Here is a 24,068-nt window from a genome sequence, read left to right as displayed (position 1 = left end):
GTGTCCAAATCTTAATCCGACCGTTGGATTTTTCTAAAATTTGGATCACAAATAAAACCTTTTATAATATTTGTGTGGGCTTTGGAATCACATCGATCAGATATCGGACGGAGAAATGGCACACTCTGGAATTTGGTCCGGAGGAGCTGTCATGACAGTAACATTGACGATATTGCAACATGCACGAAATTCAAGTAGATCTTTCCAAACTTTGGTATACTAATATTAATTTTTAAAAGTAACATGTGGGCTTTGGAATCGCTCCGATCTAGGGTCGGATGATGAAATGGTGCACCCCGGAAGTTAGTCTGAAGGTGCTGTCATGATAGCAAAAATGACCAATCTTTTAACATGTCTAATTTTTAATTTGACTGTTGGATCTTTTTGAAATTTGGTACATTTATTGTACCCTTTAAATGTGATGTATGAGCTTTAAAATTACTTTGATCGGAGGTTGAATGGTGAAATGATGCCTCCCGAAAATTGGCCCAGGAGGGCTGTCATGACAGAAATTTAATGCTATCAAGACAGCATCTTTTTATTCCACTTTTGTCTAGCTTGCTTCTGTGCGCTATAGGTAGAAACTATAATTTTTTTAAGGTTTTAAATGATTTATTTCTTAAGTTAGTTAGAGGATCAACTCCTTAACCACACTTAGTTTATTTGAATTATGTGATTTTTAGATAATACTCGGGGCAAGTATTACATTTAACGTGCCACCAAACCCACAAAACTCTTTAAAATATTTCTTTTTTTCTTATCAATTGATTGGCCTTTGTCATCAAAATCAAGATGAATTTTTCCATATATTTGAGCTAACTTAGTAAGTTGTGTGACCCTTTTTTTTGCCTCTTTTAGAACTTGTTTTGTTAGTGACAAGATTCTCTATATTTTTTCTAAAACTAATAAATAAAGTTAGTAGCAAAAAATATAATACATTTAAACTAATGTAAAAATGAAAGTATTAAAAATAAATGAATCATAAAGATCCTATAATATTATGTTACCATTATAAAAATATTTTAATTCCCCCATAAACCTTTATCATGATCTGTTCTAACGTTATATACGTCATTATCATCTTCCATATCTAATCGAGGAGGGGTTGATACAAAAGGAGGAATCTCTTCAATATCAAAAGTTATTTCATCATTCTCACCATAAGTAAGAAGACTTTTTTCCAATAAAACCATGGACAACCTCTTATCAGCTGGATCAGCAACCTAAAAAACTTGTTTTACATGAGTTGCCATTATAAAAGGCTTATCCTTATGTTTTTCCTTATTAAGATCCACTAAAGTAAAACCCAACTTGTCTTATTGAACACCATTCTTAATATTAACCCACCTATACTTGAAAATGGGTAGCTTAAATCTGAAGTAGTACCAATATTAGATTTTTATCTTTTGTACTAGAAAAATAAGTTGCCTCAATCACTACCATTATCCTACTATTTTGCATGGTACTATTATCATTTTGTATTTTTGTACAGAATGAATATCCATTAATGTCATACGCACTCTAAGTTATAACATCAAAATTAGGTCTATTAGCTAACCATCTTATTGTATCTGAAACAATAGACTTTTAATGATTTTCTTTATCCTTGCCCTAAATCAAAGTGGAAAATGTTTCTTGTGCTCACTTACCAACCATGTATCATCTTTTTTAGGATACTGATCCCTTAATTCCTTTTTGTGTGCATCCAAATAATTTTGAGCATCATTGGTGTTATTCAAGATATATAGATGTGCTTGTTGCATTTCTTCACGAGTCATGTACTTTACTTTCATCCCCTGTGTCCCTTGCCCTTCAACTCTCATTCCCTTATGGTAAGATTCAAGAGCACAGATAGATTTTACTTTCGATAGGTATTCAGTATAAAACTCGACAACCTCTTCAGCAACATATCTTTTAACAATAGAGGCTTTTAAATGATGGGGATTCTTCACATAACCTTTAAAAATTTTCATGTATCGCTCAAATGGATACATCCAATATAGATAGACAAGGCTGCACAACATTATCTCTCTCACCAAATGTACAATTAAATGTACCATGATGTTAAAAAAAAAGAGGGATCAAAATACATTTCAAGCTGATACAGGTTAATAATAATATCATTTTGCAACTCATATAATTTCTCAAGATCAATGACTTTGCTAAAAATTACATTAAAGAAGACACATAATCTAATAATTGATTTTCTCAACCTTTCCTTTAATATGTCTCAAATTGCTATTGGTAACAATTATTGCATTAGTACATGGCAATCGTGAGACTTCGAACCAAGTAATTTTAAATATTTCATTGATACAAAATTCTTGATATTTAAAGAATATCCTTGTGGTACCTTAATACCATGTAGACACTCACAAAAGCTTCTTTTCTCTCTTTTAGACAAATTATGAGGGGCTGGGCTCATGTAAGTGCTCTTTCCTCTACTCATGGACCTAAGTTTGTTCGTATTCCCATGTCAAGTAAGTATAATCTTGCTTTAACTCCATCCTTAATCTTTCCCTTTATATCTAACAATGTTCCAATAAGATTGTCACATCATGCATCACATCAATATTATGTATCATCTTAAAGGTGCTCCAATTAGAGAGATCAAAGAAAATTGACCTCTTCTTCTACTTATTCTTTTGAGCTTCCTTTTTTTTGGATCTTATGAATACCATATCGATGTCTTTCACACGTTCATATGCCAAACTTGCACTTAATGGCTTTGGAGCTTCATCATACTCTTGATAGCCATTGAATGACTTCTTCTGCCAACAATAAGGGTGGTCTCGTCTCAAGAATTTTTGATGACCAAGATAAACTATCTTCTTCTTGTGTTTTAGTTGTTGATAGGATGTGTTTTCTTCACAAATAGGACATGCTTTATGCCCTTTCACACTATATCTAGACAGACTTTCATATGTAAGGAAATCATTTATCATGCAAAAAATCATAGCTTGTAACTTAAAAGACTTGTTTTGATATGAATCAAACACATCCACACCTACCTCCTACATCATCTTCAAATCTTCAATTAATGGTTCCAAGTAAACATCTATGTCATTTTCTAGTTTTTTTGAGCCTGAAATTATCAAAGATAGCATGATATATTTTTGTTTCATACACAACCATGGAGGAAGATTATAAATCACTAACAAAACAAGCCATGACCTATGTTGACTACTAAGATTGCCAAAAGGATTCATTCCTTCGATACATAGTCCAAGCCAAAGATTTCTAGGCTCATTGCCAAATTTAGAAAATAATTGATCAATTTCTTTCCATTAAGGAGAATAGCTAGATGCCGAAGAATGCCATTAATTTTTCTCTTATTGGCATGCCATCTTAAGTTGTTTGCCTCATTTGAATTAGCATACAAATGATTTTACCTTGGTATTATAAGAAGATACCATAACACCTTTGCTGGAGGCCTTTTAGTAATGGAATCATCACCAGTATCTATCTCTTTTATTTTGTAGCGTGATGCCCTATAGACCAGACATGCATCCAATATTTCATAATCATTTATGTACAATATATAATCATTGGGGCAAGCATGTATCTTTTAGTACACTAAACCCATTAGACACTATTTTTTTCAACTTATAATAACTACTTGGAAGTGTATTTCCTTCTGAAAACATTTCTTTTAACAGTTTGAGTAACTATGTAAAACTCTTATTACTCCACCCATATTTTGCTTTCAAGTTGAATAACTTCAACATCACTGCTAGTCGTGTATATTTTGTACAACCTGGATACAAAGGCATTTCTGAATCATTACAAAAGCTATCATATTTGTGCACCTTTTCAATGGCTTTAATGCCAATATCACATAACATATCCTCTATTTGATCACTGAAATCCATATCATCATCCTCATCCCGTGGCACACTATATTTTCTAGATTCACCATGCAACACTCACTATCTGTATGCGTAGAACCCAAAACAAATTAAGTGATCCTTAATCTCCACAGAACTTCATCGCAACCCATTCAAACACTTAACACAAAGACAATAGAACAATCCTTTATTATTAGGAACATTGTTCTTTGCAAATTTTAAAAATTGATCTATGCCTTTTTCATATTCATCACTTGTTCGCAAAGTATCTATCCAACTACCGTTCATCATTATCTATTTCAAATATTAACAAATAATTCAAGCACTAAATCCTCAATTTTATCAATTTAGGTATATCTCAACTAAATTGTCAATAATTATCAATTCTAATCAACAGTAATTCTCAATGATTTAATAAAAAATTAGCTCAAAAATTAATTTTGTTGAGCTAACAAGGTAATTAAGATATATTGTCCTATTTAACCTTAATCACTAAAACACCAATTTCAATAAATTCCAGTAAGTAAATTATACTAAATTTAAAGAAATCAACCATGGAAATTTAAAAAAATATTTGACAGCATAACAACTTATAAATTGATATTTTTCAAGCACTAAACCCTTAATATGATCAATTTAAGGACATCTCAATTGAATTGCCAATAATCAACAACTTTAATCAACAATCAATTCAAACTACATCTCAAGCTATTACAAATAATCATCAAACAATAATAATATAATTTATCACAACAGGTGTTCAAAAATTATCCCAACAAATAGATTAAAAAAGCAAAAAAAATTAAAAGTAAGAAAAGAATATAAAAATTAATGAGGTGATTTATAAATAAAACAAAAAAGTATCTTCTACCTAGCTACCTTATAAATAAAACCAAAAGAGTAATATGATTCAATTTCTTGGTTAGCATTGCAAAACTATTCTTTCTATCCTAAATATAAAAAATAAATAATCAGTTCATAAAAATTAAGAAAATTAATTAATTTAATTATTTGTAGAAAAATAAATTTCAATATATAAAAATTGTCAAAAGTCAAGTAATTTGAAATCAAAGCCAGGTGCTGGAATGAGTAGGCAAAAAATTAAAGCAAAAAATTTAGAAAAAAATGAAAGCAAAAAAATTTAAAAAAAAAACCTAGGTGGGGGCAAGAATAAGTAGTGGTAGTGGCGAGCTAAGGGAAAGCTAAAGGAGCTGGAGCAATGAGTTGGAGCAAGGAGAGCATGTGGGGAGCAACAAGCTAGGGGTGATGGCAACGAGTTGGAGGTTGAAGAATGAGCTAGAGGTTGAAGAATGAGTTGTAAGAGCTAGAAAAATGAGCTGGGGGTGATGGCAAGTTATGGGCATCAGTGTGGCAACAATGTGAGCTAAGGGCGACGGTGAGTTAAGGGATGAGGGAGCTAAGGGAGACAAGACAAGCTGAGAGGCAAAGCAGAGCTGGAAGGCGACAAATGATAGGGTAAAAATTGAGCTGGGGGTTAAAGACACATTAATGGTGACAGACAAAAAGAAATTTGTCGCCATTAATGTAATTTATGCCAAAAATGTAACCGAACTTATGGCAAAAGGCGCCAGGGCACCTGACACGATAAATTCATTTTAGACATAATTTTAATTATGTCTGATTCAAACATAATTTTAATTATGTCTCAAAGTTAATTAAAAAAATTATAATTAACTAATATTTATTTTTTCATAAATTTATAAATTTTTTATAAAGACATTTTTTTATAAAAATGAAAGCAAAAAATGAAAGCAAAAAAATTAGAAGAAAAAATACCTAGGTGGGGGCAAGAATGAGTGGTAGCAGTGGTGAGCTAAGGGAAAGCTGGAGGAGCTAGAGCATTGAGTTGGAGCAAGGAGAGCATGTAGGGAGCAATAAGCTAAGGGTGATGGCAATGAGCTAGGGGTCAAAGCATGAGTTGGAGGAGCTGGAACAAGGAGCTAGGGGTGATGGCAACAAGCTGGAGGTTGAAGAACAAGCTGGAGGAGCTAGAACAATGAGCTAAGGGTAATGGCAAGTTACGGGCGTTGGTATGGTAATAATGTGAGCTAAGGGCGACGGTGAGTTGAAGGATGAAGGAGCTAAGGGAGACAGGACAAGCTGAGAGGGAAAACAGAGCTGGGAGGCGACAAATGATAAGGTGAAAATTGAGCTGGGGGTTAAAGACACATTAATGGCGACAGACATAAAGAAATCTATCGCTATTAATGTAATTTATGCCATAAATGTAAACCCTGGTGCCATAAATTCATTTTAGACATAATTTTAATTATGTTTGACTCAAACATAATTTTAATTATGTCTCAAAGTTAATTAAAAAAATTATAATTAATATATTTGGTAATTTTAGTAAATTATACTCAAACATAATTTTTATTAAAAAAATTATAATTAATATATTTGGTAATTTTAGTAAATTATACTCAAACATAATTTTAATTATGTTTAAAAATTATTTAAAAAATTATAATTAACTAATATTTATTTTTTCATAAATTTATAAATTTTTTATAAAGACATTCTTTAAGTTTTCTCAAATTTTAAAATTTTTTATCTAAAACATAATTATTATGTTAGATTTAAAAAATATTTAATATTATTTTTTAAAATATATTTTATTAATAAATTTTATCATAATCTTAGCTAATGTTCATAATTGTGTCTGAATTAAGACACGTTAAATGTGTTTTAATTCAAACAAAATTATTTAAAATTCATCAAAATTTTCAATAAAATTTATTTTTATTTTTTATTATTATTTTTATGGTGATGCTAGCTGAGGGTTAACCTCAGCTAGACCTTTGGTGATAGGCCCAATGGTGCCTATTGTTAAAGGTCCTCTCAAAGCCACAATTAAATGCGTTTTAGGCATAATTAAAATTATGTTTGTCTAATTATGTCTAAAAATTAATTGATAAAATTATAATTGCATTTATAATATTTATTTCTTAAATAAAAAATTTAGAAATTTGATAAAACTTTAAAAATATCCTAATAAAAATTTATGAATTTTTAAAAATTAAAATAATAAAATTATAATTTTATTAATTTATTTTCAAACATAATTAAAATTATGGTAACCAAAAATTTTTATTAGGATATTTTTAAATTTTTATCAAATTTCTAAATTTTTATTTAAGAAATAAATATTATATCAAATTTAATATTATTTTTAAAATATATTTTATTAATAAATTTTGTCATAATCCTAGCTAATGTTCATAATTGTATCTAAATTAAGACACATTAAATGTGTCTTAAATCAAAAAAATTATTTAAAATTCATCAAATTTTTTAATAAATTTTTTATTTTTGATTATTTTTTGTGTTGTGCTAGCTAAGGTGCAGGACCTTTGGCAATAGGTTTAAAGGTGCCTATCGCCAAAGGTTCCCGTCCTGAGGGTTTTATAACCCTCAATTGGTGATCTTTGGTGACAGGTGTCATGGCACCTATCACCAAAGGTCTAACCCCTAGCTAGTAAGAACCTTTGGCAATAGGCTCCACATCCCAGCTGATAGGTCAAACCCTCAGCTAGGATAGCATTACCTTAAAAAATTAATAAAAAATAAAATTAATATTATTTAAAAAATAAATAAATTATAAATTATTTTTTTAGAATTAAGACATATAAAATGTCTTAATTCAGACATAATTATCAAATAATTAATATAACCCATTAAATACTCTTACTTCAATTATTATTTTAAAATTTAATATAAATATGAAATTTATTTATTAATTATTTAATTTTAATAATTAATATGACATATTAAATAATATCAATTTAATAGGTCTTGTTTGAGATATAATTCATATATCTTAAATATTACTCAATTAATAGGAAATAATTAACAATATAATTAATAATTTTATTTTTTGTCCAACAATTAATAATTAAAAATTTTATTTAAAATATGTTGAATCAAACACATTTATGGCAACAATGTTTTCTAAGGACTGTCGCCATAAATGATACATTTTGTATCTTATTTACAAAAAGGCCACTAAGTCTACTACTACCATAGTTTCTTTAAAAACTGTGGCGAAAAATATGTTGTTAAAATTTAATTTTGCATTAGTGAAGATTTGTGAGTTTGTGTTAAAAATGTAATAATAATGGTGAATCTTAAGCCTATATGTAAAATTATGATAAAATGAGTAATTTAGAGCTAAGATTGAATTGTGAATATGATATGGATGTGGTTTTATGTGAATGTGTAGAGAAAAGGGCCAAGTGGGCCAAATTGTGCCAAGTAATGATAAATTGTTAAAAGTTGTTAAATGTAAAAATTGATCGTTAAGGGATTAAATTTCAATATATGTGTATATATGTTTTAGGTTGTGGTCAATCAGGTGTATTAGGTCCTTTTGAACTTAATTCAAGGCCTTGTATGGTCTGATGAGAAAGAAAGATCAATTTGAATGCTTGGATAACCAAATTTTTAAAAAAAGTGACTTTTTGCACCTCGGTGTCTAAATTTTGATCAGACCATTAGATCATGTCCAAACTTATCTAATTAGCTAGCTTATGAGATAAGCTTTATGTGGGCACTTGAATCACTCTGATCGGATGTTATATGTGAAAATGGTGCATACTGAAAGTTCATCATTTTGTTGTCAAAATGATAGCAGAAATTTTGGATAAGTGTGCTATGACGCATAGTGTCATATGCCATGGCACATACCATAGAAAGTTGTGTGTGTGGTTTTATGCCATGATATTGTGAATTTAATGGCATGTAATTGATTATGTGAATGCATATGAATTGCTTCTGCTGTGTGTTACTCAAATGTATGGTAGTTTGATGATTTTCGCAAAACAAGTCATTAGCTAAAGCTATTCAAATCAATTTTTTGATTACTGATTGGTGTGTTTTAACGTAGTGATTCTATCAATCTTTTTTTGTATCTAGGGATACAAAGGAGGGTTACACGATAACTCTGGTGAGCTGATCAAGAAGATCATCTATCTATGGCAATAGATATTTATTCTTCATCATTACCTTGTTCAAGTACCGCTAATCTATACACAATTTCATACTCCTATCTTTCTTCTTCATAAATAACACAGGAAAACCCCACAGCGATACACTTAATTAGATAAACCCTCTCTTAACAACTCTTCTAGTTGTTTCTTTAACTCATCTAGTTTAGAAGGAGCCATACTATACAGAGCCTGACATCTCATCAGCAAATACCTCAGGGAATTCAATCACAACCCCAATCTTGTCTAAAGCACCATCATATACCTTGTGTCTTGAAAAGTAGGCTAGAAACATTTAACATCCCTAACAGTTTGACTTCTTTACTAGAATAGTAGATTAAAACTTTAGTACTTTAAGGACAACTGCAGAAATAATGTTGTTAGGCACTACAGTCATTATAGTATACATTGGCAAGGAAACTTTCTTCTTGTTATAGTCTAATTTTGCTCAATTAACCAATAACTAATTACATCAATTCTTGACATGAGTAAACAAATCAAATCAATCAATATAATCTTATCACCAAAGTTCAAATCAACTTTTAAACATACATGGTTGGTTTTCATAGAAGTACCAGCTAGCGTAGACACATTCATCAAAATAGGCATCTCAATCAAAAGTAATTTCAATCTTTCTACACACTTATTAAACATAAAAGAGTGAGTAGCACTAAAATCAAACAATGCAACAATTTGAATACCACAAAGAGAAATAGTATTTATAATAAGCTTTGGAGAAGCCTCAGCTTCTTCCCTAGACATTGCAAAAACATGATCAATAATGGTAGATCTTTGGTCAAGTGCATTGGTGTTCTCTATGCAGTATTGTGAAATGTGGCCAATATTATAACATTTAAACCCAGCACTCCCTATTGTGATACTTCCCACACTTGTTGCCTGTCGAGATCTTATAAGTCTAGCAATAGTGGGGGTAGAGTCCTACCTCAATGTTTGTTTTGGCCTCCTATACTCTTAAGGGAATTATTCTTGGACTAAGATCCCTTAGACTAAGACCCTTTTTGAAAATGCTTCTTAGTACCCCTAGCACTAAACCCTCGAGATGGTCTAGAATTGGAATAGATCTTTTCACCTATATATAGAGAGAAATGATCTTGGCCATCTCGATTCTTCTTATTTGCTACCTGACCTCTCCTTGTAATGGCCTGAAATTTGTTACGCATTACCTCAAAGAAGGTAATCTCAAAGGTTGCCAATTGGCTACTATACTTAGGCCGCATCTTGCTTAAGAACGGCTCAACCTTCCATTCTTCATTGCCATGATGCCTCAAATAATCAAATACTTCGATAGCTTATTGAATTTAGTAATGAACTCCTTTTTATTTATATTGCTTTGTTGAAGGTAGATAAGGAAATAATGGGCAAAGAATCTATTTTTGAATTCTTTCCATATGAGTAAAGAGCCATTCACTATCTTTACACTCTCCTACCACTATTTAGCAGCATCCTCTATGTACCCTTCCATGTTTCTACTCAATATATATGAGAAAATTACGGTGTTACTACTACCTTACTTCAATCATAATAATTAAATTTCATTTCAAAAGCTTCGGTCGAAGACTTATTTTGTAAAATCATTCAACTCATAATATAATCAGAGAATATATAGTGGAAGTAAATCATTCACTCCTCTAATAAGTAGTGGACATAAACCCACCAGCATTCTTATCCCAATGGCATGCATTTCATCACAAAATAAAATTGAGAAATGGTCTGTGTGCCGTGGTATGCAATTTGTGCGCCACGGCATATGGCACAAAGCCACACACTCATCCTTTCTATGTCATGAACCACGACATGTGTCACCATGCACTGAGACGCGCCTATCTAAATTTTTCCTGTCATTTTGATAGCAAAAATGACAAAATTCTGGCATGCGCTATTTTCACATACGATATCCGATCGAAGTGATTCAAGCGCCTACACATAGCTTAACTCATAAGCTAACTAATGAGATAGGTTTGGACATAATCTGATTGTCCAATTAAAATTTGGACAATCGGGTGCAAAAAGTCATTTTTTTCTAAAAATTTTGCGTACCTAAGTGCTCAAATTGATCCCTTACTCTCATTAGCCATACTAGGCCTTGAATCAAGTCTAAAAGAATCTAATACACCTGATTGACCACAATTAAACACAACCAAACTCACATATTAAAATTTAACCTTCTACTGTCAATTTTCATAATTTACTAACTTTACACACTTTGTCATTTCTTAGCATAACTTAGCCTACTTGGCTACTCTCAATACATTCAACCATATTCATATTCACTATATAATCTTAGTTCTCAAAGTACTCATTTCATCATAATTTGTCCCTTAGCTTAAGATTCACCAAAACAAAATCATTTCAACATAATATACTTAAATCATAGCCCCTTTGTTTCAATTCAACACATAAACACACGATGGGGCTAGATTTCACAAAATCTCAATTCAATTCATGCATGCAACCCTATGACAACTCGTTATACACATTTATACAGTCTCAATTCAATTCATTACACAAACTCTGAGTACACAGCTTCACAACTCAAGCTGGTCCAGACTTTCTTTTCTTGCCCTAATCACTTCTCGATCCTATAAACATGTAACTACAGGGATGAGATAAAAATTTCAGTAACAGAATAAATCACTGCTATTAACTATCATATGCAACAATATGGAAGTAAACATAGTATGTCATTAAAACCTCATAAAATAGCATTTATATCACATATCTTATTTCATTCTCAACTTTTCATCAATCGCATAGGATTCCATGTCATCCCGACATATCTCATCATATCACATAACATACTAGCATGATCTCTACCAACTGAACCTCCAAGCCATCTCGACACATTTCAATTCAACACATAAACACACGATCGGGCTAGATTTCATAAAATCTCAATTCAATTCATGCATGCAACCCTATGACAACTCATTATACACATTTATACAATCTTGGTTCAGTTCATTACATAAACTTCAAGTACACGACTTCACAACTTAAGCTAGTCTAGCCTCTCTTCTCTTACCTTAATTACTTCTTGATCCTATAAACATGTAACTACGAGGGTGAGATAAAAATCTTAGTAACAGAATAACTCACTCCTATTGACTATCACATGAAATAATATGAAAGTAAACATAGTATGTCATTAAAACCTCGTAAAATAGAATTTATATCACATATCTTATTTCATTCTCAACTTTTCATCAATCGCATAAGATTTCATGTCATCTGGACATATCTCATCATATCACATAACATGCTAGTATGATCTCTACCAACTGAACCTCCAAATTACCCCGACATGAAACCATAGGCTCATCTTAAACTAATGTACACTCTCATTAGTCTTGAGCTCACCTGCAATGGTACAATCACTTAGCCAAAGATGTTCTAACACACAATACGGACCATGGTTTCTCCCAATACACACAATTAGTGTTGACTCCAACACCATATCGCAAAGATAATAAGAAATGTCTCATCTCCAACACCATACCTCAATACGTACTAAGGAGATCTCTCTAACACCACACCTTTCAAGGCACTAAGGAGAATTGTTTCCAATACCGTACCCTATCAGGTATTAAGGAAACCTTGCCATATGATCTTTATCATCTCCTACACTGGGGTGAACTCCCACCCTATAATCATACTTTCCTGAACCATTTAAAGTTCCAATTACCATTTTACATACTTTCTTACACATAACACATACATATTATACTTTACATTTGAAATCATAAATTTCAATGCTTTATTTTAACCAAAATTCATTTCATACAACAATCGCTCAATGTGATAAAACATGCTCAGTTTAAAACTATTTCATGCACAACATAGCATACTAACATACAGTTATAATAAACAGTCAAATAAAGGAAGTTATTCGGTCACTTTAACCTTTCTATCACTACAAAAGTTACCTGTGGATTTCAACTATCACACAAGCTTATCTCAAGCTTCCTTCCTCTACTCACACTTCCAATATGTCAATCTGATCACATTTGATTTTTAGTCATTTGGCCTATTTTGACCAAAAACTCATTTCTACTACTTAAGGCTATTTTCATTCATAAATTCCTTTCCATTTATCCATTCTAAGCTCATGACTACCCAATTACTATTTACATCACCTCAATCGGTCTTATTTCACTCAAATTAAATTTTTGCCTTAACTTTCTCTCTCTAAGGGCTAAATTGAGCCTATAGGTTCAAAGCTCTACCGTTTAGCTTTAAGCCAGTCACAAAGCTCTAATTCAACTTTCAAGAATCTTTTTATTACTATTTGGAAAGAATTAAATTCCTCAAATTCCCTCAATTCATTTTCCCTATGACTTATTTTCAGAGAAATTTGTGTAGAATAGAAGGTAAGAGTTATACATAGCTTACCTGACAAGTTATCGATTTGAATCACCTTCTATCGCTCTAAAATGGCTTGACTTAGCTTCTCAGCCCTTCACCTCTCTCTATCTCGTGTATTTCTCAATTTTACTTCTTTAAAATTTCAAAAATTTCATGACTTATGAAGGCAATTTCTAATCCATGTGCCGCAGTGCATGCAACGCAAGCCAAGGTATATGGCACAATGAGATTTATTCTCACCATGCATACTTACTTCGACTCGAAATGAACTTCTATCACCCATGTCTGCTCACACAAAACATAAACAAGTCAAAATATCAATTTATCATTCGAATCTCTAATCCCATACTAACTTCCACTTCACCCTCAATTAACCTCTAAACTTAAGATTAAAAAATTCAAAATATTACACTCTAATATAATAAAAGTGGCTAAAAGAACTCATTGCTCTATTGTGCATTTTATCACGAAGAAGATAGTCTCCAATCGGTCAATCCATTTTTCCCCTAATCTATCCTTCTTTAAACCCTTAAAGTGTGGAGGATTTATTCTTGTGAACTTCTTGAGTGCTAGATAAATAGAATTTCCGTGGTCCTTCTACCTAGGCCTTATTAAACGTGTTGGCCTCTTAGGTGCACTCTCCTTATAGTACTCAACATCACATGCCATGTACAAACTTAGACACCTCATCACGCCTTTCTTCATTACACTTCTTCTTCTCATGGTTTCCTCTAATTTTCTTAGCTATCTTATTACACCCTTCATCAAGCTTCTTGATGAGGATTCTATCATGCTTCTCAATCTTCCTCTCAATTCTCTTCATCATTTCTCTTAATTCAAGTAGTATTTCATCACTGCCCATAAAGGTCTTGGTTGTTCTCTGGCTTATTTCGAAACTTGTCTTAACTCTATTTGTTCTTCTTTATTTGGGACTATATCCTCTTTTGCTCATTTTGAGACTTCTTGCTCTTGTCTTGATATACGCCATATTTTTTGTTTTCATCATTCTTCTCTCCTAAGATAGAAGTAATCTTACAAAAAGGAAAAGATTAGTACTAACTCATAGAGGGAAACTATATGTGTATTATGCTAATTGCCAACTCTATATGCATGTGCACAAACAACAATCACAACTCCAACACAAATTCCATAGGCCAATTCTCAAAATAAGAGAAATTGATACCAAGTTGTAAGGTCTCCCTTACTAATCTCTACTTAACTCTAAAATCAAAGGACTAACCCAAAAAGATTACCAAGTTTGTAAATTTTAGAAATCAAGGATCTTAGTTTTCAACATTTGAATACCTCAATAAACCTTTGCAAGTCAAAAAAATCAAAGTTGAAGATATATATGGAAGCGTGAGATCTTAAACTAATGAAAATATTTGCAATATAGTTGGAAATAGTAAAATAGTGCAGAAAAGTAGAGGTGTGCCATGGCTTGTCAAATGTGTGGCACATTTACCTTTATGCCATATGATATATGCCACGGTGCATTGCATATTTTTTACATCATTATTGCTGTCATTTGACAGTAATTAGGGTGAACTTCTAACGCATCCCATTTCTCTGTCCGATGTTTGATTGAGGTGATATAGATGTTCACAGAGAGCTATCTCCTAGCTCTAGCTAATGACACTAATTTCACAATCATAACATTTTCCAATCAAAATTCAGACACCTATTTCAAAACTTACTCCTTTTCAACTAATTACATAACTTGGGTAGCCAATTCATATTTCAACTGCCAAGAGCCTAATTTACAACCTAGACCACACTTAATAGACCATAATGACTTGTGCAATACACCATAACTTACAAATATCATATATAACACATTTTCAATGATCAACCGCTTGATTGCAAAAAAATAAAAGGGAGGCCTTAAATTCACAAATCATATCTTTCTACAATAATCACAATTTCATTTACTTCCTACTTATACTAGTATTTTAGCACTGATTTAGATTTCACAAGCAGTACATACAGATCCTAGGGTCCAAAATTCATGATTTAATTCAACTTTCTCATTGTGCAAGTAAAATAAAACATGTGCTTCCTTAGTTGGCAATATCATGAGATTTATACACATAAGAATAAAAATAAAAGTAAGGCCTATAGATAGGGTAGTAATTGTATGCCTCAGATTGTTTTCCTCAATCTTAACCCAATAAGCTAGCACTTGCAATATTAAAGAGAAAGGGGTAAGTATAATTACTCAAAACTAATGTCTATTTAACTTATACTAATTCATGTCAATCAATTTAAATGCAAATGGAAATTCATTATCATACACATATCAATTTAGCATGTTTAAGAACAAAAGTTTGCATTTTTCATCATCATTGACATAAAGTCATGAAATAACATGATAATTAATTTTTGCAATATTACAAAGTTAATCACATAACTTCATCTCAAGGGACACAATACAAATAGCCATGTGCTCTTTTTATCACAATATACATGATCACACCTCCCTTACATCCTCCTTATGCCTTCGACATGAAATTATAGGCTATTACACACAGGGATCATCTAAGAGATGAGACTACCGTAGTCATTTACTTGTGAAAAGCTACCCATCTAAGGTTTCTTAACACACTTATGGATCATAGTTTCCCTCAATCTCACACAGTAAGGTGTTATTCTCGCTAAACTAGCTTTCTCATTGAACAAGTGAAAATTAAAGTAGGTTCAAGTCTCTCATAAAATAAGTGAGATAGTCCCTCATTGAACAAATTGGATAATAAATCCAAGCAAACCATTGAACTCTAATGGTAGCCTTACCACATTGAGTTTAAATCTCTACTCTACTTTCTAGGCAAACTCCTATCTCTCATGATCAAAGAGTGCAATAAAATGCAATATCTTATAGCATGCAAAGTAATCACTACACAAGCATGCTTAATATTCTCATCATACTTATATTATATATGTTTATCATATAAACACATAATAACACATCATCAAACTCCACAACACATTTTATCATTGAACTCCATTTACAAGCATTTATGGAGCTCCACACTTCACACATTCATTGAACTCCTCATTTCACATATTTCATTAAATTCTACCTAAACATCATATCATTGAACTTTATAAAATCATATCATTATATACCATACAATAATATCATTAAACTCCACACAATGATGTCATTAAACTTCACAAAATTAGAATATTTGATCTTTAAATATTCCCTGCCACACTTGTAATTTAAATAATTTCATGCACTTCCATCATAATATATAAATCAATAAATTAATTAACACACAAAAGCACAAGAAAGATTTTTCTCAGTTACCTCAAACCTTTGAGCGGTCAAAGGTTTCCTGTAACATCCTAAATTTTTGACTTAAAACTTTGACTGTTTAAGAAGGGTAAATTAGTCAAAATAGGTGATTTATAAATTAATGGTGTTTTTGGGATACTAATAAAGTTATTGATACCTTCGAACAGCCTCAAAAATGAGCTAAGATGATGTACAAATCCTTCAAGCTCAAGAGGCTAGCCAAAATAGCATGTGGCACTTGTTATGCCATGTGCAGTAGCTCTCGCATATTTCACCATAGCACATGATCATTTTTTAGGATAAATCAAACTCTAAAGGCATCTAATTTTAGAGAGGGGAAAAAGAAAGAACAAGTGAGAGGTGATAAAGGAGGCTGTAGGTCTGCTAAGGCATGACTTTGGGAGCACATTGAAGGCAATATGAGCTTGAATCATCATTGAGTAAGTCCCATTTCCCTTCTCCTGCCCTATTATGCAAATTTCTATGGTTTTAGAGTAATGTGAGGGGTTTGATTCAAATGTTATTGGGTTTTCACTAAACACATTAGGTTAGTTAAGATCTTGGGGAGTTAAATCAAATTTCTAAACTTTAGGTTTATGGATGGTGTAACGATTTAGACTTTTTTGGGTAGGGCTTGGATGAATCCAAAGTGAAATTTAGGTGTTTGGGAATAAAGTTGGTAAAGGAGTGGTGTTATTAGTGTGTGTGGGTGTCAAATGGAATAAATAGAGTGTGTTGGAGGTATTGATGGTATTAAAATAGGATTTTGGGTATAAATGATACCTAAAACTTAGTGATTTTAGGGGTTTAACTAAAGTAATAATTGATTATTATTGTTAAATTGTGTAGATTATATATTGATCAAGTGTTATCATACATGTGGACTTTATGGAGCATATATTTAAACCACGATAACCCTTTTTATGACAAAGGGTTGAGGTAACAAACTTTATTTAATTAAGTACTTAACTGTTTGTAGTAAATGTGTGATTTTTCATACCTGTATTTGGAAATGTTGCATATTCCAAAATGAGGATTTTGTGCATAGAAAGTGACTTTTAATAATAATAAATTTATGAAAGTAATATTATATATGTAATTGATGGGTAGGTGTAAATGTATGAATTTTATGAAAGAGTGAACATGATCATGATAGGGGGTGGGACTTCACCAACAGGAAGAAGTAGTAGAAGTACATATGGCATTTATCTCCTTAATTTCTAGTAAGGTATGGTGTTAGAGATTATCTACTTAGTACCTATGTAGGCTACAATATTAGAGATTTACGTTCCTTAGCATAAGTGAGATGCAGTGTTAGAGTAATGACACCCTAAATCATGTGTGATAGGGGAAATTATAGTTCGAAAGTAGGATAGGATACCTTTGGCCAGGTGATCCTACCACTAAAGGTGTGCTTGATCTATTGTGTGTGCGTGCTTGATCCAATAAAGCCTTTAGTTTTAGCCAGGATGATATGGAGGCTTGGATAATAGAATGATCATGCTAGATGATTACGAAAATGCTTATGTTTGAATATGCTAAATGATGTGTTTTACATATATAAGCTTTGCTTGTTTATAATTAACCATGTTAATTACTAGTTGTGAAGTATTTTATTATTGAGATGTTTATCTCACCCCGTGGTTAAATTTTACAAGTATGGGCTCCGTTAGGGGTAACGAGAAGGAAAGAACTATATAGGATTGAGGGCTTTATTTATATAGATCTTTCCCTTTGTTATTTTGGTATTGTAATGAATGAGTTATGAATTTTATGCTATAACATCCTAATTTTCTAATCCCATAATTAGCTACTAATGAGGGGTGGATTAATAATTAGTGAATAATTAGAAGTTTAGATACTTTGGATGGTTATTTGATAATTTGACTCCTTAAGATGTTGAATGAGCAAATATGAGTAGAAGAGTCGTACTTTGGAATGAAGCGTTTACGCGCAGTGAGAGTTTTTCTTGCCGTGCCACGTACTATGGCTGATACTGCCTGAATTATAGCACATTGCACAAAAAGTGACTTAATATCTCATGAATTTGCATTAAGGTTCAAAAGGAAAGGGAAAAGAAACACGAAAGAGAGAGGAGAGGAAAAGTTTGGCTATTATGGCAAGGAATTTCAGAGTATTGGAAAGCACTTTCGATCGTAACTCATAAGGTAAGCTTCATATAGCCCTTACCTTCGATTCTACCCTAATTTTTCTCATTATAAGTTATAGAGAAATTGAATTAGGAAAATTTTAAGGGTTTATTTCTTACCCAATAGTAATAAAAAGGTTCTCAGGAGTTAAATTAAAACTTTATGACTAGTTTTAAGTTGAGCAATAGAGCTCTGAACCCATAAGCTCAATTTAGCCTTAAATTAGGATAAATTATGGGTGAAAATGGTGTGTAAGTAGAATGGGATCATTTGAAGTGAAGTGAAGTGGTAATTGAATGGTAATAAGACTAGTTTCGCTAAGTGAAAAGGAATGAATGACTAGTTATAACTTAGAGTAGTAAAAAAGTATTTTAGTCAATTGAATCAATTGACTAATAGTATCAAATGTGTGTAGATTGGCATATGTCAAGTGTAGAGTGGAAAGAGAAGTTGGTAGAGGTGAGTAGTGATTGAGAAAGTACCACCAGTAACCTTTTTTATGATAGAAGGGTTGAGGTAATCAAATAACTTCTTCTATTTGATTATCTAGTGTAACTGTTTGAAAGTATGACTAGTAATACATGAAAATATTTTTTTATAAGTGTGTTTGTCAAATGAATGTTTATGCATGAAATTGGTTTGTAAAGAGTGATTTTATGAATTGCATGCTTGAGAATATATGTTTATATAGTGAGGGTATATATATATTTATATGCATATAAAGATGTTGAACATGTGGAAAGCATGATCATAAAGGTGAGAGTCCACCCATGCAGAGTGTAGTGAAAGACCATATGGTATCCTTCTCCTTAATGCCCGACGAAGTGTAGTATTAGAGAATTGTATCTCCTTAATGGCTTTCAAGGTGTGGTATTAGAGATTATCTCCTTAGTGCCTATTGACGTGTAATGTTAGAGATTTGAACTCTTAGTATCAATATGGTGAGTTGTTAGAGTCAACAATACCCTATTAAGTGTATTGGGGGAAACTATATTTTAGAAGTGAGATAGAACATCTTTGGCCAAGTTATTCTACCATTGAAGGTGAGTTCAAGGCTAATAAAAGTGTATATTGGACTAAGGTACGCATATGATTTCAAGTCGGGGTGATTTAGAGATTTGGTTAGTAGTGATCATACTATAAGCTAGAACAAGTGGTGAAAAGTAGTGAATATAGTGGTAAAAAAGGTGAAATGATGTATATTGATATTATTTTCAATGAAATATGTATATATGCTATGTTTACTTGTATATTATACTATACTTGCCTATAGTTGCATGTGATAGCCGATAGTAGAAAGTTATTCTATTATTGAGATTATTATCTCACCCTGTGTTTGCATTTTTACAAGACAAGGTAATGATCAAGGCAAAGCGAAAGAGTCTAGACCAGCATAATGGTGCCATTGCCGTGGAAATTCTTGATGTCAATATTGTATATATAAGTTGCCATAAGAATTGCATACATGTTTAAGTTATGATTTGTGGGAAATTTGTAGTGATTTTGTTAATCTTAGCCTATATGTGGGAATGTGTGGTGAAATGATTAATTAGGGCTAAGATTCAGTTGTAAATATATTGTGAATACGAAATCTTGACAATTGTGATCATATTGTAGTGAAAATAGCCAAGAGAATGTTTTTGTGCCAAATTATAATAGAAGTCAAGAGTAAAAATGGGCTGTTAAACGGCTAAATTTTAATATGTGTGTATACATGATATATTGTTGTCAATAAGGTATAATAGGTCTTTTGGGACTTGGTTCAAGGCGTAGAACAGTCTAATAAGACAATATGAGCGATTTATGTTATTGGGTGTGCTAAATTTTTTTAAAAAAGTAACTTTTTGCACCTAGGTGTCTAAATTTTAATTGGACTATTAGATTGTGTCCAAACTTATCTCATTAGTTAGCTTATGAGTTAAGCTTCATATGGGAAATTAAATCATTCTGATCGAACATCATATGTGGAAACGATGCATGCCAAAAGTTCTTCATTTGAGTTATCAAATGGCAGCTATAGAAACTTGTATGTACGCTGCAGTGCATAGTACACAGAAGGTCAAGGCATATGACTCTATGCCACATGTCATGATGAATGTGGTGTACACTGTGGAGTATGGCCCATAATCTAACCTATTTTCTTTATTTTAAAGGCATGCAATGATTGATATGAATACATATGTTTGCTCTCTGCTGTGTACTGCTCTGATATATTAAGATTCTAATGATTTTGTAAAATAAGTCTTGGGCCCAAGATTTTCAAATTAAGTATCTAATTATTATTTGGTTTTGTTATTGTGGTAAATAAGTTAATCCTTTCCTATATCTGAAAGTTATATGGGAGGATTGCATATGCCAACTTAGGATTTCATGCATATTTTGGGTCACTTGCATGAGAATTTGTATAATGTGTGTATCTTGGCCTAGAATGATGTATATGTGATAAAATGGTTGTGAGAGGTTGAGGTACTAGTACAAGTAATGATTTTTGTAATTTTTTGAATGTGTGGTTGGCTAAAGTATGTTATTTGAGATTACATTTTTACCCCTTGATATTGCTATGAAATTGGGGTTTTGACGGCCAAATTATGTATAGACTATTGTTATTGTGATATAATTAGTTTTATCAAGTGGTGTGTGGTCTATTTGAGTTGGTACAAGTCGTTCCAAAGCTATTGGCACTAGGTTATGGGTTTTGGACACCCTTATGCATGGTTTGAATTGGAAACACCAATTTAGATTCGAGTATTCAAATTTTAAATGGTTGAGTATTTAGGTATAAGACTAATGCTAATAGTTAAAAGGCTTGAAAGGATACGTTCTTCAAAAGTTAGGCTTGGAGTGCTACCATGACAATAACGATGTGTCGCAACGCAAGGCATGTGCACTACAATACATTGCAAAGCGAGAACCTTGGGCTCTCTGTGTCATGTGCCATGGTGCACAACACATGCGCTGTGGTAGATGGAGCACTTTTAAGGTAAATGAAAATGCCTTTTAGTACTAGTTTGAGAGGTTATTTGATTTTCTTACTTTCGCTATCTTTTGTAACTTGTTTTGAATTATAGTTTGAGCTCAAACATGCTTTCAAAAAGGGCTTTTTTAGGATCCCAATGTTTTAACTTTTTACCTTCTAAACCCTTAGGTTGTGATAACTTTATTTATGGAATCTAATTAAAGTTGGTTATTACAATGGTATTATTGGAGTGTTGTTCTAGTAATGTTAAGGTGGACATTACATTTATCCTTCAATTATACACTTCCAAAGCTTTCATAAACCTTAAATGGTGCCAAGTTGTAATTACTCTACATTGATTCACAACAACAATTTATCAATAACCTCATTAGGATAATTTCCAACATGTAGTTCAATAGTTCAACACTCTCTAAATTCAATCTCCACATATATAAAAGTACCCCTAAGGTTTATTAGCTTCCTCTAACTCATATGAATTTTATTGAACTCTTAATTAGCCATTAATGGCTTCACATTTCTCCAACCACCTCATTTATGATGGAATTTTAGATATTTATTACTCCACAACTATTAAAACTCACAATTCCATAAATGCTAGGTTTAAATAGCTTAAACAATTCTTATTAATTCTATTTAAGTCAATGGGTTCAGACCCATAGCTTTTATGGATTGAAAATCTTCTTTTCTAATAAACCCTAACTTCCATATTCAGGAAAAAAGGAAGAAGAGAGATAAATGCTTAGGAGACTTACCTCTAGTGTTTATATAATTCAAAGGAACCATATTGAGTACGAAACGCAGTCTTAGGTACATCCTCAGCATTCACCCTTAACTGATGATACCTAGATCACAAATCAATCTTAGAAAACACCAAAGCTTTGACTAGCTGATCTAGCAAATCATATATTCTTAGGAGTAGATACTTGTTCTTTACTATCACCTTGTTCAGTTGCCTATAGTCAATACATAGCCACTGGTTGCCATCCTTCTTCTTTATAAATAAAACTGGAAAATCCCATGGCGACACACTAGGGCATGTAAAGCCCTTCTCTAACAATTCTTCAAGCAATTTCTTGAGTTTTACCAATTTAGAAGGAGCCATCTTATATGGGGCTTTTGATATAGGTTCGATACTAAGTGCCAAATCAATGGAAAACTCCACTTCTTGTTCCGATGGCAAACTCAATACCTCACCTATAAACATTTTTGAAATTCACTCATAACTTGAATTTCACTAAAATTGCCATTGCTATTACCTTCCAATGCAAAGAAAACTGCATAGACCTGATAGCTCTCAAACACTAACCTTTCAACTTGCACTATTGATAACAATCTTGGCTAATTAGTACCAAGGTAGCATTATTTCCTACCAACCAATCCATTCCAATAATCATATTTGATCCTTGCATATAAATTAGGATCAAATCTATCATAGAAGTTCCATCCTCAAAGAACAACTCAACTCCTTACACACCTTATTGGTCTTATCCAGTAATCCCGAAGGCATAGACACCTTAACTACATACAACAATTCATGTACAAGTAGACTTAGCTTCTCCCCACAATCATGTGATACAAATGAATGAGTAGCACCAATGTTAAATAGAGCCTCAACTCTTTGCTTGCAAATAGAAATTGTACCTGTGATCAAATTCGATGCCATTAAAGCCTCCTCCTGAGAAATAGTGTATACTCGACTTGGCACTATCAGTCTTTGCTTAGAATCTCCCCCTCGATTCTTAGGGCAATCGTTCACAAAATGGCCCACGTCACCATAAATGTAGCACGCCTAACACCTTCTAGGATGGTTTTGCCCACAAATCGCACATACCGATGAGCATTCGATGCTCACATGAGATGTAGGGGTAGTAGCAGTCTGAATTCAACTACTGTGAAGCTCTAGAATCTTTAGCCCTACTAAACCTCCTTCCCTGGCCAATCACTCCTTGAAACTGTGACCCTCTATTGAAAATCCTTCTACCCAAAGATCCAGAACCACTAACGCCAAAACTGCCTCTCTTTGATACCCCTCCAGTTGGGCCTAACAGAGCAGAAAATCACCTATAGCCATCTTTTCTCTTCTCAATATCTACCTCCCAACCTCATCTCTTAGCTATATAAAGTTAGTTGCAACTTTCCTTATACATAGCTTCTCATAATAAAGCAATCTGCCTTCTATACTCAGGATGCATCTTCTCAGTCAACCTCTTAGCCTTCCATTTACTGTCTTCTTTCTTATGCGAGTAAGTCATGAACTTGGAAAGCTGTTTGAACTTCCTCATAAACAACTCCTCATCTATGTCTCCCTATTGGAACATATAGAATTCTGCTTCCTTTTCATCTCTGAATGCCCCAGGGAAGTGGTAATCAAAAATCTCTATCTGAATTGCTCCCAGCTAAGCCAAT

This window comes from Prosopis cineraria, unplaced genomic scaffold (genome assembly GCF_029017545.1).
Source record: "Prosopis cineraria cultivar Desert tree isolate PC_DT_omini unplaced genomic scaffold, ASM2901754v1 PC13, whole genome shotgun sequence".
In the NCBI taxonomy this organism is placed as follows: Eukaryota; Viridiplantae; Streptophyta; class Magnoliopsida; order Fabales; family Fabaceae; genus Prosopis; species Prosopis cineraria.
Note: the sequence above shows the minus strand (reverse complement) of the source record.